The 16916-nt window shown below is 39.3% G+C and overlaps 1 protein-coding gene across 1 annotated transcript in view; it reads left to right on the top strand.

Moving 5' to 3' along the window:
* LOC128988484 (uncharacterized) overlaps positions 1-16916 on the top strand; it is a 730054-nt gene that overhangs the window by 120054 nt on the left and 593084 nt on the right. The window contains exon 4 of the mRNA XM_054409815.1: positions 5683-5729. The gene's annotated coding sequence lies outside the window, so the exon portion shown is untranslated. The remainder of the gene's footprint in view (positions 1-5682; positions 5730-16916) is intronic.

Here is a 16916-nt window from a genome sequence, read left to right as displayed (position 1 = left end):
CGCATCATCCCTAAGAAGGGCAGTAGGAATGTTTTCCCATTTCTCAAGATATGTCCCACGATTTTCTGAAAAGATTAAAGTTCTGACAACCAGCTCTTTCCCTTTATCCGCAACGGCTATAAAGGCATTTAATTAACTGAAACAAGAGATTGAAAATGCCTCAATGAGTCCCATAAATCCTGATCTACCCTTCACTGTTGAGACTGATGCATCTGACACTGTAATAGCAGCAACACTGACCCAGGAAGGAAAACCTGTAGCCTTTTTCTCAAGAGGTCTGTCTCATAGTGAACTAAAGCACAGTTCGGTTGAAAAGGAAGCATATGCAATCGTGGAGTCAGTACAAAAATGGAGACACTATTTGCTAGGCAGACATTTCAAACTAATAACAGACCAGAAGTCTGTCTCTTTCATGTTCAACTCTAAGATATCGGGGAAAATTAAGAATGACAAAATCATGAGGTGGAGACTAGAACTATCAAGCTATAGTTATGATATTGTTTATAGACCTGGTAAACTGAATGTAGCTGCTGACTCTCTATCACGAGTGTGCTCGATGAGCGACAAAATGAACAGACTTCATCAATATCATGAAAGAATGTGTCATCCTGGTGAAACTCGTATGTATCATTGGATAAGAAGCAAAAATTTACCATACTCCCTTGATGAGGTAAGAAGAATGACTGCTTCCTGTAAGGTATGTTCTGAAGTAAAACCAAGATTCTTCAAACATGATGGAAAATTAATAAAAGCAACATCACCGTTTGAACGTCTTAGCCTGGATTTTAAGGGTCCTCTTCCCTCTTCTACAAGAAATCGGTATATGCTAACAATCATTGATGAGTACTCACGATTTCCATTTGCGTACCCCTGTCCTGATATGTCCTCTTCGACTGTTATTTGCAAACTGAAACAGTTATTTTCATTGTTCGGTACTCCTAGCTACATTCACTCCGATCAGGGATCTTCTTTTCTTTCAAAAGAACTAAAGGAGTTTCTCGCTTTAAACGACATTGCTTCTAGTCGGACTACTGCTTACAACCCTCAGTGTAATGGCCAGGTTGAGAGATATAATGGTATAATCTGGAAAACAGTAGAACTTGCCCTTAAGAACTATCAACTTGACGTGACAAAGTGGGAATTAGTTTTGGATGAAGCTCTTCACTCTATCCGATCCTTGCTTTGTACTGCCACGAATTGTACGCCACATGAACGAATGTTTGGACATCCCAGAAGATCACAAAATGGTGTTCCACACCAACCTGGTTGATGACTCCTGGAAAAGTGTTGATGGGACGTCCTATCAGAAACTCTAAGTATGAACCAATAGTGCAGGATGTGACATTGCTGGAAGGAAACTCTGACTACGCTCATGTACGATTGCCAGATGGGCGTTAGACAACAGTGTCTACACGCAACTTAGCTCCTTGTGGAAAACAAGCTGAGAGAACAGATTTTGATGATGAATCAACACCGGAGAACCACACAATGGAACTTAATAGCGATGTAAACTTAGTAGACGAGACCCAGGATGTGTCTCATCCCGATGCAGAGGTGATAGAAGAATCTGCAACTCAAGAGCCTCTACAAACCTTAAGGACTGATGAAACACAATCACAGAGACGAAGCTCAAGACAGAAGAAACTACCTTCTCACCTTAAAGACTTTAAATTATATTAGCGGGGAAGAATGTGATAGAAAATATTCCCAGCTGTTGTTGGACATTGTTATTTTATTTGTTTATGTTGAATGTTTGTAATCATTATTTCATTCTCTAGATTTAACTCTTACTTATGAATTCCATTACTTGAATTGTGTTAAATAAAGCCTACTCATTCAAGGCAAACAATCTTTATTCTTCAACAGTAACGCATGCATTAAAACGGCTTTTTTGCTGCAGTATGACGACAAATTAGTTCAAAAATACTCGAATTCATTTATAAACAAAATTAAAGTAAGGTATTAGTTAATAGCTTATGAACTTTGCTTTCAACTTCTAATAAACCTTTGCTGAATGTAATAAGACTTAATAAATTAAGGCCACAGTTTGGTATTTTTTTTTTAAATCTCGTTAAAAACTTTTGTTAAATATATAAATTTTTAAATCTGTTGCTACGTAAGTCAACATCACGTCAGTGACCTATAGAACTTGCTAATCATAAGTTAGAACGTGGACTCAAGTTGACTTGCCTTGGTCATGAATGGAGTTTACAGACTAAATTATTGGTTCGGTTAAAGTTTACAACTAACTACCATCGATCAAATTTGTTCCTTAGTTCACCACTCAAGACCTTTGTTTTGCCTATTAGTATTCCCGAAGAAAACGTGTAAAAAAATTAATACATTTATTTTGCATCCATGTGTTGAAATCCCGGGAATTCTTTAATGGACACGCCTACATTGTTTACAATAAACTCATTTTCAGCATCACAGATGTAACATAAAAATACCCCCGCCGCAGCAAACCTGCAGACTAAGCGAATTTCCATTTGACTGATTTGATTTACACTGCAATGTCTACTTACAAATATAACATTTATTCCCGATTTAAATAGAATTAGTTTAACAAGTACTTAGGTTTGCTGCATCAGGGAGGGTAAAACTGTTTTTTTTGTAAAATGTTAATAGTTAGTAAGAAATTAAAACATTTTCCAAATATGTTCATAAACAAGCAAACTACAACAGTTTACTTATTCTCCATAAGAATAGCATGGGAATTTTAAATTTACAATTTTTTGGAATTTTCTCCGTAACCATTAGGCGCATAATGACGCTTCAATATACTAAATTATTTGTTTTTTTAAGCTCTACAAAATGGTTTGGAAAGAAATTGCTAAATTTTATGTTTTTTGGGAAAAAAATGGGAAAAACCTATTTTTACCCCATAAAACCCCCCGTAAACCCCCATTCCCATGGTCCGATCATGCTGGATCGCGAACTCGTCCGAATAAACGTAGGTTTACACGTTTATACCAAATTTCATCAAAATCGGATCATTTTTGCTCGAGTTATCGTGCTAACGGACACACACACATATATATATATATATATATATTTATATATATATGTGTCCGTTAGCACGATAACTCGAGCAAAAATTATCCGATTTTGATGAAATTTGGTATAAACGTGTAAACCTACGTTTATTCGGACGAGTTCGACAAACTCATATATATATATATATATATAATAAACACACATATATATATAAATAAATATATATATATATATATATGAATTTGAACGGATGGTGTTTTTGGCCTCTAGGGACCTCAAAACGAAAAAAATCGGTCCCACGTCCAGGTCTTACCATGAGTACTACGGTAATAGCTTATTCCCTATATGGGAAATTCGCTAAAATCACTCCGGGAAAATGTGTTTTCCTAGGAGATTCCAACATTTTGGTTACGTAATCCTACAGATTTGACATATTTATACATAGTATTGTGGTAAATATCTTACATTTCATTTATTTCCGTAGCGATCAGCTTTAGCAAATATTTTGAGTATCGACCGAACTACTTTAAGTCCCACCATAGTCTTAACTACTGTTTAGTATATTTTGTGACTAAAATATATAGCTTTTTATGAAACTCGGGATAGTGCTGCTGTGAAATCTTCTTGTTTCTTGTTGATGATTACGACGTGTATCATAAGGGAACATAGAAACATGTATTTATGCTGTACAATCTTGAGACGGAAATGTAAATAAATGTGTACACGTAATGTTTCTTAAAATATTCCAAGTTCTTCTTACTCTCACGTGATTGTGGCGTTCACTCTACACAAACGAATGATTTATGCATTCTTTAATTGATGCCAACATGATGTTAGAAGCATTTCTTCTAATCTTGATTTGATGCATGACGTTTTAATGATATCAGAAACAAGTTTCATATTTCTCATAAGCTGACAGTAATAACTTCCACATGTCACAGATATACTGCAATTCTTGGTTTTTTAGTAATTTGGCCGTTGATTTCTTAGTCCACTATCGCATCACTATTGTAAAACCACAGAACAAATATTGCATAAAATATTTTTATTACGTTGGGCTATAACGAAAAATAATTTTTAACAAACTAAAAGGAACGTTGATAAAAAAATTCATGAAATATTTCTCCATCAAAGGCATATTTTCTCTTAGGTTTAAAATTGCCCTATAACATAACGCATGGTAAATAATCATGCATTAATTTTCAAGAGAAAGTAACTGTGAGCTTAAATTATCCCTTCTATCTCTCGGGATGCAATAAACTGCAATTATGATGGAGGACGTTTTATATAACTGTGGTAAAAATGAGTCCCAGGGGATTTGCGTAAGTTGTATTTTAAAAGGAAACACAGTCATAACACTGGTTAAATATTACCACAGCTCATTATAAATATAAGTTTTATTTTGAAAATTCAATAGCTTTATGATCAAGTGGATTGAATCAAACAACTACAACAACAATCTAAGCTAAATATGTTCTAACAATCTCTTCTATGTTTTGAGTGTGCTCAATATTACAAGTTAGTTATTCTAACATTTGTTTGACGTTAAGTAGAATGGCCAAAAATTCGAACGAAAATTTATCTTCTGAAAGCTATACGACTAGTATTGGCAAATAGTTTCAAGTCCCAACCTTAACTAAAAGTCGTATTCCCTGGCTGCAAGGTGAATCGTTAAAATTGGTCATGCTACTTGAGATTCGAGCTGATTTCAACTTGACTTAAAGGAGATTTTCATGATTACTGCTATGGATGTAATTTATTTCTCGGAAGTTTTAACAAACTAACTATGAAAATTCTACTCAGTGTTAATTAGTTTTTATAAACGAGAGGCTAATTTCTCCCACAGATAACCTATAAATTACTGTTTTGTTACACTGCCGTTTTATTACATCTTGTAGTTAAATGGCATATACGCCTTTATAATGACAATATGTGTCGAACTGCAAAATTCAATTCAATTTAGTCTTTTCTCAAGATAAACATTTTATTCACTTAATCCGCCCTCATCATCCTCACGTGTTGAACGTGGCAGACGAGTTTTACAATAACTTATTTGTACTCAAGTATTGCATTTTTTTTATAGTTTCGATGATTGTAGTTTTATATCCCTTTTCAATCATTTGTGATGTTAAAGACCACATTACACATATTAATTAGGGGTTGAATTGAAAAAATATTTAAATTTATCAGTAGACTTAACAGTCCCTAACTATAATAATGTTATCAGGTTTTTTATTTTGGTATTTTATTAGTACAGTTCACCTTTGTACTGTACCGGCTCACCCCTTGCTTTGCTGGATACGTTCCACGCACGGGCAGTAAGTCTATGTGGACGGGCAAATGCAAAGCTAAAAGAGCCAGCCAACCTCTTAAAAATATCAGATTTAGTGTGCGAATCTACCTTTAACCCTTTAAAAAATCACATTTAAGAACTGAAATAGTTACATCATATTTTACATTTTCCACCACTCCATAATATAAAAACATCCCTTTTATAAATTTATAATCCCTTTTCTTCCCGAATGCCACTCTCAACAATTTGTATGTGAAGAAAGTAGCTAAAAAAACATACCGACTTTGAAATTCTTTTAAAACAGATACATAAAACGCTTTGTAGCTGTTAAGTTTTTAATAAAAAGGTTTTTTAAACAGTACTTTCTTAACGTTGTATTTTATAATTTACAGATACATTTACTGGAGCCCAGGTGAAGGATTAAAACCGTGTAAATTTGGTAAGTTGAAAGTATATCTTACTCAAATCTTCCTTTATTAATTAACTAGCTGGCCCGACAGACGTCGTCCTGTCCTAATGTGGTTTTATGTCAAACACTCGTTCATTTTCAAGATGAGCTCGTTCGCACGGCTCAATCACGTCCTGGTTGAAGTTCGTTCGCTACGCTCACTCACCTTCAGGTTGGAGCTCGTTTGCTGCGCTCACTTGCCTTCAGGATAGCTCGTTCGCTACGCTAACTCGCCTCCAGGTTTAAGTTCGTTCGCTACGCTCACTCACCTTTTGGTTGCAAATTAGCTGTTGTCATAAATTAAAAAAATAATAGCGCTGCACCCTGTTGGAAAACCTATTAACTTTTTAATGCTATTGAACATCACAGAATCAAATTGTTTATTTGAACCAGCTGTTAAATTCTTTAATTCCATTTAAATATGAGTACTCATAAGGTTAACATGGGAAACTCCAGAGCCACTGGGGCGGAGCCTTTTTGACGAATCTGCACCAAACTTCACACAAACCATCCTTGAATAATGCAATAATGCCTGAAAGTTTCATTACAATCTGTAGAGCGGTTTCGGAGCCCATAAAGGACAAACAAACAAACAAACATACATTGGATTTTAGTAGCTGTAAGAATCGTTAAAGCTTATAGCAGTAAGACTTAAGTAAAACAATTTTTCATAAATTCCTATTTATTTGCATAAACCAACGAAAAGTAAAATCACCATTCCGAATGCAGTAATACACAATAAAATTAACAAAACAAGACAGCCAATCATGTTAACATATTTTTACTATTTGAATTTTTAAATATACATTAATTTTCTGCTTTTAAGGGTATAATAAGGTCTCGACTAATCCATGTTTAATACAGTTTATTTTGGTGTATTAAGTAACATGTTCAAAGGCTGAGTATGTAACTTAATTAGAGAGTACACATCTCGTGTAAAGTTCTATAATATTAAGTTCCAAAGGAAGTTTATAAAGCACTTTTAACTTAGCTCGGAAATCCCAACCCGCATTGCTGTAGTTAAGCAGACGAAGCGAAGTAATATATTGAGGAATGAGAATAGTTAAACACTGTGCTAAGATGATTGGTTACTTTTTTATTTTTAAATTTCCTACTAATGTTCACATAGATTACGTCATGTTAGGAACAGTAGTCCTACTAAGCTTATTAATTGCTAATTGTTAATTGAACATTTACAATTATATTCCCTAAACTGAAACTACATATATATATAAAAATTAATAATATTTACCATTTGTTAGATTCTTTAAAGAAATGGTTTGAATCATAAAAGTATCAATCAGGTTGTTGATATGACCTTTGAAGGGAAACTAATTACATACAGGTATGCATTAAAAAAATATGGAGGAAAAAATCAAGTACTTTAATCAGGCTTGATGCTATAAGTTCTTCAAAATATTGTTTCCAGAATAATCAAAAGTTTAAACATTATAAAAATCTGCAAATCTCATCGCAAAGGTTCAGCCTAAATATGTACTAGTTAATAAGATGCAGCATTTAGAGGAATGAGAGTTTACAAGATAAATTTATACGAAACGTGTGACTTGATAGTACGAGAATTTCCAGTCGAACCAAAGATTTATAGTTTGGCACGAAGATAGACCTAATGTTCAAACAAATGCAAAATAATTTAATTTTTTTACTGTTTGTCATCCTTCACTGTGTAGGAGAGTTGACAGAAAAATATTGTAGGCCTATTTGTTTATATGTATTAACAGATCTGAATATTAAGGACACTTTTTCATAATAAGACACTTTTGTGATGTTCAAACAAAAGAAATGTCAATTATATGCTCAAAGTGGGACATCATTAACTATTCCTATCAACCTTGGTACCTTGATTCGACGTTCCCATTCGGAATCGCTGATGATAGTTTTCAAGGGTCCCAATTGGGTCACATACACAAACTAGTAAAAACTTGTAACACTTCTATTTTATAGAAATATTTTCGCTAATTCAATTTAAATTCCTTTTTAGGAATAAATGGGAATTACAAATATGTCTATAACATAATAAACCAACTTTGTATGGACATTTTTATGGATTAAATGCCATAAAAAATTAAAAATTAAATAATTGTACTACAAATTTTGATTAAAGAGATTCCAGCGATGTGACAGATAATTTATTCTTATTATTTATATAAAAATTAAAAAAAATCATTCGATTATCTTTTTTTATTACAAAAAACTATTAGGTGGAGAGATTTGTATAGCAATTTAGATCGAATGTCGATTAAATATCATTTAAATTTCAAATTATATTTGTATTGTCAGTTTAATAAGCACACCTCGTGCCACCAACTAGTATTTCCACAAAATCAATATCATATGTTATTGTTCTAGGAAGATTCAATGCAATACAATAATCCTAAATCAGAGTTCCAATACATTGTTGGCTAAGCAATATACTCGCTAAACTCTGTCATATACAATCTATAGCAACAATATTGGCATGTAGCTTTGAAAGTCAGATGAACTGCTTTTTACATCGTCACAATTATTGCTGTTTTATTGTAAAATTATCGGATTTAAAACGCATATCGTATAGGCCTATGATGGAATAAAACATATTTGGCCACGCAACATTTGTTTACAAGATGATATTTCACATTAAAACTGCAAGAAAATATTTTGTCTTTATACGTGTAAACTAGCTGTTCTGAATTGTACACAGTTTTAACTGACTACTCAATTCCCGTACGTGGGACGGGCTAGCATCTCGATATAGTTAATTTGAAATAAAAGATATAAAGAAAACGTGCTTTAGAGAAATAGGTTTTGAACCGTGCCCTCGTGCCTGCACCCAGACTAACGAAATGGAAGCGTGATCCATGCGCAGGCCCGAGGAGCGGCTCACAAAACTTTGCTTAACAAAATGAGAACCATGGATGGAGGCTCAAGAACAACACGCCATTTGAGAGAAACGAGCTGTAATTAATCATTTAAATGAACACAACAACAAAAATCAACAACAATACATGAATTAAATACTCTCAATTAAACTTTAAATAAATTTAGATACCACTCTGACCTACTAACTTACAAACATTAATTTAGAAAAATTCAAAATAGGCTAATTTCAGTCAAAGTAAATTTAATCAGTTTTAACCTTAAAAAAATAAAATTTGTAAAATGGCAACAATGGATATATAAAATCTCTTCCTTTAAATAACTGGTAACAATTTAACATTTAGGGGCCCCAAGAATTGAATTTATAGTAAAAAGTAATAAAATTTAAAATATCAACAAATAGGCTAAATGAATTTAAAATTTAAAAGGAATAACAATAAATAGGCTTTAAATCTTGATATAAAAATCTAAAAATTAATCAACAATAAATGACACTAAATAACAACAGTAGTAACTTGCGGTAACTAGGCGGTAACTGTCTAGGGCATCTCAGTCACTAGGTGGAGGGGCGATGAAACTGGGCAGAGAGGGGGCATCCCAAAGTCCAAAAGATTGGCCCCAAGTAGGAAAAGCTTCTCTGCTACCAGTTGAAGGTCCATCTCCTAGGCGAGCAGCACGGGAGGGGAAAACGAGCAGAACGGAGAGGTAGGCCATAATCCCAGAGACAGCAAGGCGAAACAAACTTCCTCTCCGCCAAAATAGCTCGGGTCTGCTTCATGTCCTCCTCACGGGCCCTGAGTGACAAAACCCAGGAAACAGTAGTATGAATAATAGACTGAGTCCATATCCGCAAGGTTCACTGTCACATTTTTCACCATTTACACATAGTTCCAATATTTCACTGAGTTCCAAAATTTCACTAATTAGGCCTAACATTGCTTATTTCAAAAGTTTCTAAATTTTTAAAAGGTTTGTCTCTCCATCACAGCTCTTTAACAATATAAAACATTTTAAACAGTAACAATAATTTAAACAAAACAACTAACAGGTTAAACAGTACAAGATCGGTAACATTAAATTTGCGGTAAAAGTGTCAGCAGGCCAGACGGGTATGTGACAGTGGTAAATTTCACCAATAGAGAGAAAAAATGTAAATTGCCTGGTCCAAAGTGGCCAGGAGAACAAGTTAACAGAGAACAAATGACACTTAAACACAGAAAAATACTTTAAAATTGACAAAAAACGTTTCATACAAAAAATTTAGGCCTAACGCTACAACTCATGTATTCTTGCTAATTTCTCCTAAAGTTGTGATCCGAATTTGTTCGGAATGGTCTTAAAAGCTGGGGGAAATGTTCCAGCAGCTTTTCCAGACCATTCCAAACCTTAACTCAAAGGCAGGAACCAGTGGCCTTCCAGGTTACCCAGTTCAAACCTGAATGGAGAGTTGCCAAACTAAAAATTACTGTAACTTTCTTAAAACTTGATTAAAATGACTCAAACTTTCTGGGGAGCTTTAAGAGCAGTAAATTCAACTTAATTTAACTAGTTTGGCAAGAACAAAGCAAAATAAAAGGACTTTAACAATACTTGACTGGGTAACACAGAACAAAAGACTACCAAAGGTAGTAGCCTAAGACATTTACATTTAATGAGCAAAATTGTAGGCCTAGGCCTACCACAAACAGTCAAAAGGACAAAAACTGACTTGGCAGTTTCTCTCAAATAACGGCCCTCCAACAAACATTTCTCAGTCAATTCTAGGCCTAGCATTTCGGGCAAAGCCCTGAATTATACAAAACAACAGGGAAAAGGGAAACTAACTATCAAAAGGGTTCCACGACCCCAAGACTAGGTTCCAGACCTAGTGCAACATGTGGCAATCCTAACCTTAGAAAAATGTGCAAAACTTACCCATCAAGGTGCCGGTGGCACGAATAGTTTACTCCATTGCGTAGCAGAACAAAAGGATAGAACAAACAACTAAACTGCTTTGCAAAAGGTAAAGCATAGGGACAGATGTAAAAGAATACTTTGTTCTGAAAATCATCTGCGAGGCAAACGGCTCTGACGTCGCTGAACCTATGAGTTGCTGGCGGAAAGAGTAAAAAGAACAAAACCCCACAGCCTTGTTCGGGGTCGTGGAAGTAACAAAACGACACACTAAACTAGCCTACTATACAAAAAAAAAACACATTAACCATTGAATATGAGTGGTGACATTCGCCCGTTGGAAATAGTCAAGGCTCAACCTCCCCCCCCCCCAAAAGAGGACACTCCTCTCCAAAAGGGACAAACAAACAAGCCTCTCCCCCACTTCCTGAAAAGAGATTGACCTGAAAGACAACTCAAGTGTCTGTGGTGGGGAACGCCAAGGGACTTCCAAACTGAGGGGAAAACTCACCCCCAGGGTTTGCTCTGGCCAGAGCTGGAAAATTTTGTGAGGGAAATTCCTTCGCAGAACACAGGGGACAGGAGAAGTGATCAGGTTCTCTGGCCCAGTGCACTTCCCACCCAGACACAAGAGGAAAGAAAATTGCCTACGGAAGAGTTCCGCGGAAGGGCTTGAGATGAGAAATGTGCGCCCTCCGGAAGACTTTTCCAGTCCGCGGATCTCCAAGCTCCGCCGTGACAGGCGTCAAAAACCTCAGGATGCGGTGGGGACCTGACCACCGATGACACAACTTGGCAGCTCTCTTGTCCACAGCCGAACTGGCCGGATGAGCTTTACAAAACACCAAATCCCCCAACTGGAAAGGGTTGTCTACTCTACCACGATTGTGCTTCCTCCGGACCAATTCCCTAGCTCTGATCAAGTTTCTCCTGGCCGCTTGCCAAGTCACCTTGACATCAGCCGCACCAGGAGGTGGCAGAAGGTCGCCAATTCCCCACACATTTGCTAACGGGTTGTTAGGCGGATAGCCTAGAAACAGCTCGAAAGGGACCGCCTTGTGACTCTCATGGTGAGCAGTATTGAAAGCAAACTGAAGCCAAGGGAGTTCCTGATCCCAGGTGGTCTGCTTGTCAGCATGGAAATCTATGAGAGCGGAGCGAAGATTGCGATTGAACCTTTCAGCATGAGAAGGCTGTGGATAGTAAGGGGAAGTAGTCACATGGCGGATTCCGTGCCCAAAGCACATTCTTTTGAACAGATGGGAAACAAACTGTGTTCCGTTGTCGGAAACAATGGTGGCGGGTATTCCAAAATGTTGGAAGAGGTGTGTTCGAAGTACCTGCACGGTGAGCTGTGCAGTGGCATTCCTTAAGGGAAAAAGCCAACAAAACTTGGAGAAGGCATCCACACAAACAAGTAGGAACTTATTTCCTGACTTGCTACGCGGGAGAGGCCCTACATAGTCAATGAAAACCTTCTCCAAAGGTCTTTCCGCCACCTCAGATGACAACAAACCAAACTTAGTGTTTTGAGCGGGCTTGCTCAGTGAGCACGTTTGACAAGAACGCACCCTAGCAGCAAGATCCCGATCCATACCCTTCCAGATGAACATTTCCCTAACCTTCGCAATGGTCTTGTGGATACCTAGATGCCCACCCACAGGGGAGAATGAAAATACTCAAAGACCATAGGAATAAGAAGACTAGGCAGCACAACTTTAGGTTTACCTCGCTGCCGAGCGCGATAGCAAAGGGCACCCTGGGACAGAAAATATGGGGGGTGGGCTCCCCCATTTTGAAGCTCACCAATGATCTTTGCCAGCTCAGGATCCTTCAGCTGATGGGGAATGAAATCAGAAAAGGCGAGTGGAAACTCCAAGAGCACGGCACAACCCGGTTGCTCTTGGTCAGAAGGATGATCGTCGGGTGAATGGTACATCCTATAGATAGTGTGTCCGCAATCACATTCTGAGTGCCTCGAACGTGTTGCACTTGGAACTTAAGGGACGATATTTGGACAACCCAACGACCAATTTTCCCAAGCTGGCGTGGATGTGCGAGAAGCCACGAGAGTGCCTGGTTGTCGGTTTCCAATAAAAACTCTTTGTGCTCCAAAAAGCGTATGAATTTATTGACTCCAAACACGACAGCCAAACACTCGAGTTCATACACAGAAGAGCTTTTCTTTTCGCAGGGACTCAAGGTGCGTGAGGCGTACGCAATTGGCTGCCTAACACCATCCACCTCTTGTGACAACACAGCCGCAATTGCGACGGAGGAAGCATCTGTTTGCAAGACAAAGTTTTGATTGAAATCCGGCATAGCCAAAACAGGGGGCTACATGATAGCCTCCTTGAGGAGGTCAAAAGACGTCTGCTGCGCTTCACCCCAGACAAACTTGGCGCCCTTCTTCCGAAGCTCATTGAGAGGAGCCGCCAATTCAGCAACATTGGGGATGAAGCGTCGGTAAAAACCTACCATGCCGATGAACCTAGCAATACCCTTGACATCTCTGGGAGGAGGAAACTCCCTGATAGCCTGGGTTCTAGCGGGGTCGATGAAGACGCCTCTATGAGAGATAAGATGACCAAGGAACGAAATTTCTGGCTTTGCAAAACTAACCTTGTCAGGATTCACGGTAAGGCCAGCCCTATTCAATCTACTCATGACTTCTTCAAGATGAATCAGGTGATCTTCGAAACTCTCACTGTACACCAAGAGATCGTCGAGGTAATTGAACACAAATTTGAACTTGACATCATGAAAGATGGAATCAAGGAGTCTGGTGAGAGTCTGGGCCCCCACAGCAAGACCCATCGGAACTCTTGTGAACTGATACAAATTCCACGGGACGCAGAAAGCAGTGAGAGGTCGAGACTCAGGTTTCAAAGGAATCTGATGATAGGCCTGATTCAGATCAAAAACAGAAAAATACTTGGCCTTACCGAACCAATCAAACGCAGAATGCAAGTCGGGGAGAGGCACAGAGTCGATTTCAATTTGCGCATTCAATTTGCGATAGTCCAGAACCATTCGGGACTTGCCATTGGGTTTTGGGACGAGAAAAGCTGGACTAGCGTAGCTCGAACGGGAAGGTTCAATGACACCATTTTCCAGAAGTTCGTCAATGATTTTTCTGAGTGTTTCCATTTTGGGTGGAGCTAATTTGTATGGGTGAGAACGAACGGGACGGGTATCTGTCAGACGAATCTCGTACTCTAACAGGTTAGTGACTCCAAGCTTTGGCGTCAGCACATCTGGGAAACGAGAACACAAGGTTCTGATGGCTTCAGCCTCGCAAGTAGTCAGATGCCCTAACGGATCAATTGTTGGCTTGCTGGGTATCTCAGGCTCGACTACCGCAGCACCACCACCAATTTCATCAGCAAAAGATATTAATACCCGTCTCGCAAATCGGAAAAAACACTGACCTCTGCCTAAATCCAAAATTAGGCCAGTGTGCTTGATAAAATCCGCTCCCAAAATGACAGGGAAACAAAGGTCCTTAGCCACCCAAAAACTCCAAACCCAAGAAAAATGTTCAATTTTGAACTTGAAACGGGCTTCATAGATGATGGGAAGGGGTGAATTTGACGCAGTCCAGCAGATAGGGGTTTTTCGCTCAACTTGCTTGATAAGCCCGGACGATTCATGTTTTTCAAAAAGGGACAGGGAAATGAGGCAACGGGCTGACCCAGAATCCACTAGGGCCTTCTGCACCGTGGAACCTATGAAGATGTTGAGACGTGGGCAAGTTGAGCGCGCCGGTTTCACGCCCATGGAAGCAAGGCCCGCAATCCCCCGCAGCAGAGGCTCAGTCACAGGCACAACACTCCCAGAAGGGGAGGCAACAGAAACAGGCTTTAACCTTGACTTTGACTTACTTGAAAAAACATTCAAATTATTGCCCTTCACTTTAACACCAACAACCTCACAGGAAGGATTGGGCAAATTTTCTTCCTGTGAGCAAACTAGTTTTTTGGACCACGTCCAAAATTTCCACCTTGACGGCAATGCCGCCGAATGTGACCTGGTTGCCCACAACCAAAACAAACAACAGGTTGCCTCTGCCACTGCGGCGGTTCGGGACCCAACCCCACGGGTGCTACGACAGCATGATGACCAGCTAGGGGAAGATGCCCCGCTGCCTGGTCTCTCTGGAAATCGGCGTCCTGTACAGATCTCGAAAGGATGGAGAGTCTGTCCAGATCCGGAAAAGATGAAGGTCGTGGCGCAAAAACCAGACGGGAGCGTTCCTCAGGCTTCAACCCCTGAAGCACAATGTCAATGAGCTCAAGCTCACTGATCCCCAAACGCAAGACCCTTTCCACCGTGCGAATGTCCCCCACGTACTGGCTGAGAGACTCGGCTGGCTGCTGAGGACGAAAAACTCTCTCAACTTTCAGCTTTTCCATGACCCGACGGGGCATGAAAAGCTCCAAAACTTCTTTATGAAAAACATCAAAGCTGACGCCTCTGCGCAAGCAATCAAGCAATCTGTCCCCCAACGGTTTCAGACAGTATGGAGCAATGAGTTCCATCAAAGTTGCGTCTGACATGCCAGGGTATTCACGCATGCGCAAAACACTCTCCAGGAAAAAACAAAGACCATTCACATCTAACCCGTCCACCGGCTGGAAACCACTCAGGACAGAAGCAAGGGGATGGGGGAGTTTGCCAAAGGAGTAAGAGATGGAAGGGGAACTATGGACTTGAGAAGGAAAGGGAGATGGGGACTGGACATTCAGCGTAGCCGCAGCCAAGGTGGACGTGTGAGAGGGGGATGGTGTGACATTTGCATTTGACATTTGAACATTTGCAGGCAACTGGAGCAGTGTACTTGGCGTTGGCGGAGCCTGGGGGGTACCCACTGGAGCCACAACTTCAACAACAGACCTTGGTACTTCGTTTGAAATTTCCGAAGAACGGTTGTCTTCAAAAATTTCAACTTTCTCTTTGACAGACCTTCCTGCCTTTATACTCTCCAAAATACCTTCCAGCTCAAGGATTCTGGCCTCCACCCAACTCTTGTCTTCATCCTGGATTTCAGGTTGCCCTGAAACCAAGAGTAGACGCTTACGCCAGTGCGTCAGCTGTGTGATGGCCGAACCCTTAGCTGAGCCCATAGGCAAACTACTCCAACTATTAATTTCCCCACTTAGCTCTTCCATCCTCTCTTTACATGCCTCCAGTTCCTCATTCAGACTGAGAGACTCAACCCAAGCTTGAGGCATGCTAGCAATTTGTCTGAACTGAGTACGCAAAGAGCGTACATCAGTTCCAGGAGTCTCCCCCCGGGACCGCACCTCGTACACCAGCTCCGGCTTCCTCAAATATTCTGGCACAATTGACGCCATACCGAGTCTCAACCAGTACTTGACTCAAAACAACAGCCAACAAAATTTTTTCACAAAACAAAACACAGAAATTTAATTCCTAAGGCTTCTGGACGTTGATGCCTACGCACCTGATGGGGCCCAAAAGAAGAACCTGCCCATTCATACCGCAAGTACCGCAAGAAAAAACAACAACAAATGACCCACGAACGTACACACACACAAACATACACCGATACATACACTAGACAACACCTAACACTTGTGTGATGGGGTGTACACACAAACCTTTTTTTTTGACACATGACCATGCTTTAGACACCCTTGCTCCCTAAGGATGCAAGTCATTACTACCAATTCCACCCGGTGCCTCGGCCCAAGGGCGAGCTCCGAATAAAATGTGTTTACGCCCCACCACAACAACGACAAGACCTTTTCCCAAAGCTGCCAGGCCAGAACTTTCCAAGAAACCAATCCATCCACGGTCCTTAAAAAAAACAGAACGCGGACGGTGATCGCATCTCTAAGTATCCGAGTCGTGAAACCGCAAGGCTCATGACAAGGCACCCAGGACGCAACCAAAAAACCACGCTCTGCTACCAGATGAACCGTGCCCTCGTGCCTGCACCCAGACTAACGAAATGGAAGCGTGATCCATGCGCAGGCCCGAGGAGCGGCTCACAAAACTTTACTTAACAAAATGAGAACCATGGATGGAGGCTCAAGAACAACACGCCATTTGAGAGAAACGAGCTGTAATTAATCATTTAAATGAACACAACAACAAAAATCAACAACAATACATGAATTAAATACTCTCAATTAAACTTTAAATAAATTTAGATACCACTCTGACCTACTAACTTACAAACATTAATTTAGAAAAATTCAAAATAGGCTAATTTCAGTCAAAGTAAATTTAATCAGTTTTAACCTTAAAAAAATAAAATTTGTAAAATGGCAACAATGGATATATAAAATCTCTTCCTTTAAATAACTGGTAACAATTTAACATTTAGGGGCCCCAAGAATTGAATTTATAGTAAAAAGTAATAAAATTTAAAATATCAACAAA

This window comes from Macrosteles quadrilineatus, unplaced genomic scaffold (genome assembly GCF_028750875.1).
Source record: "Macrosteles quadrilineatus isolate MER2022 unplaced genomic scaffold, UCM_ALF_1.0 Scaffold_3__2_contigs__length_128488019, whole genome shotgun sequence".
Lineage (NCBI taxonomy): Eukaryota > Metazoa > Arthropoda > Insecta > Hemiptera > Cicadellidae > Macrosteles > Macrosteles quadrilineatus.
Note: the sequence above shows the minus strand (reverse complement) of the source record. Positions and strands in the feature narration are given on the sequence as shown.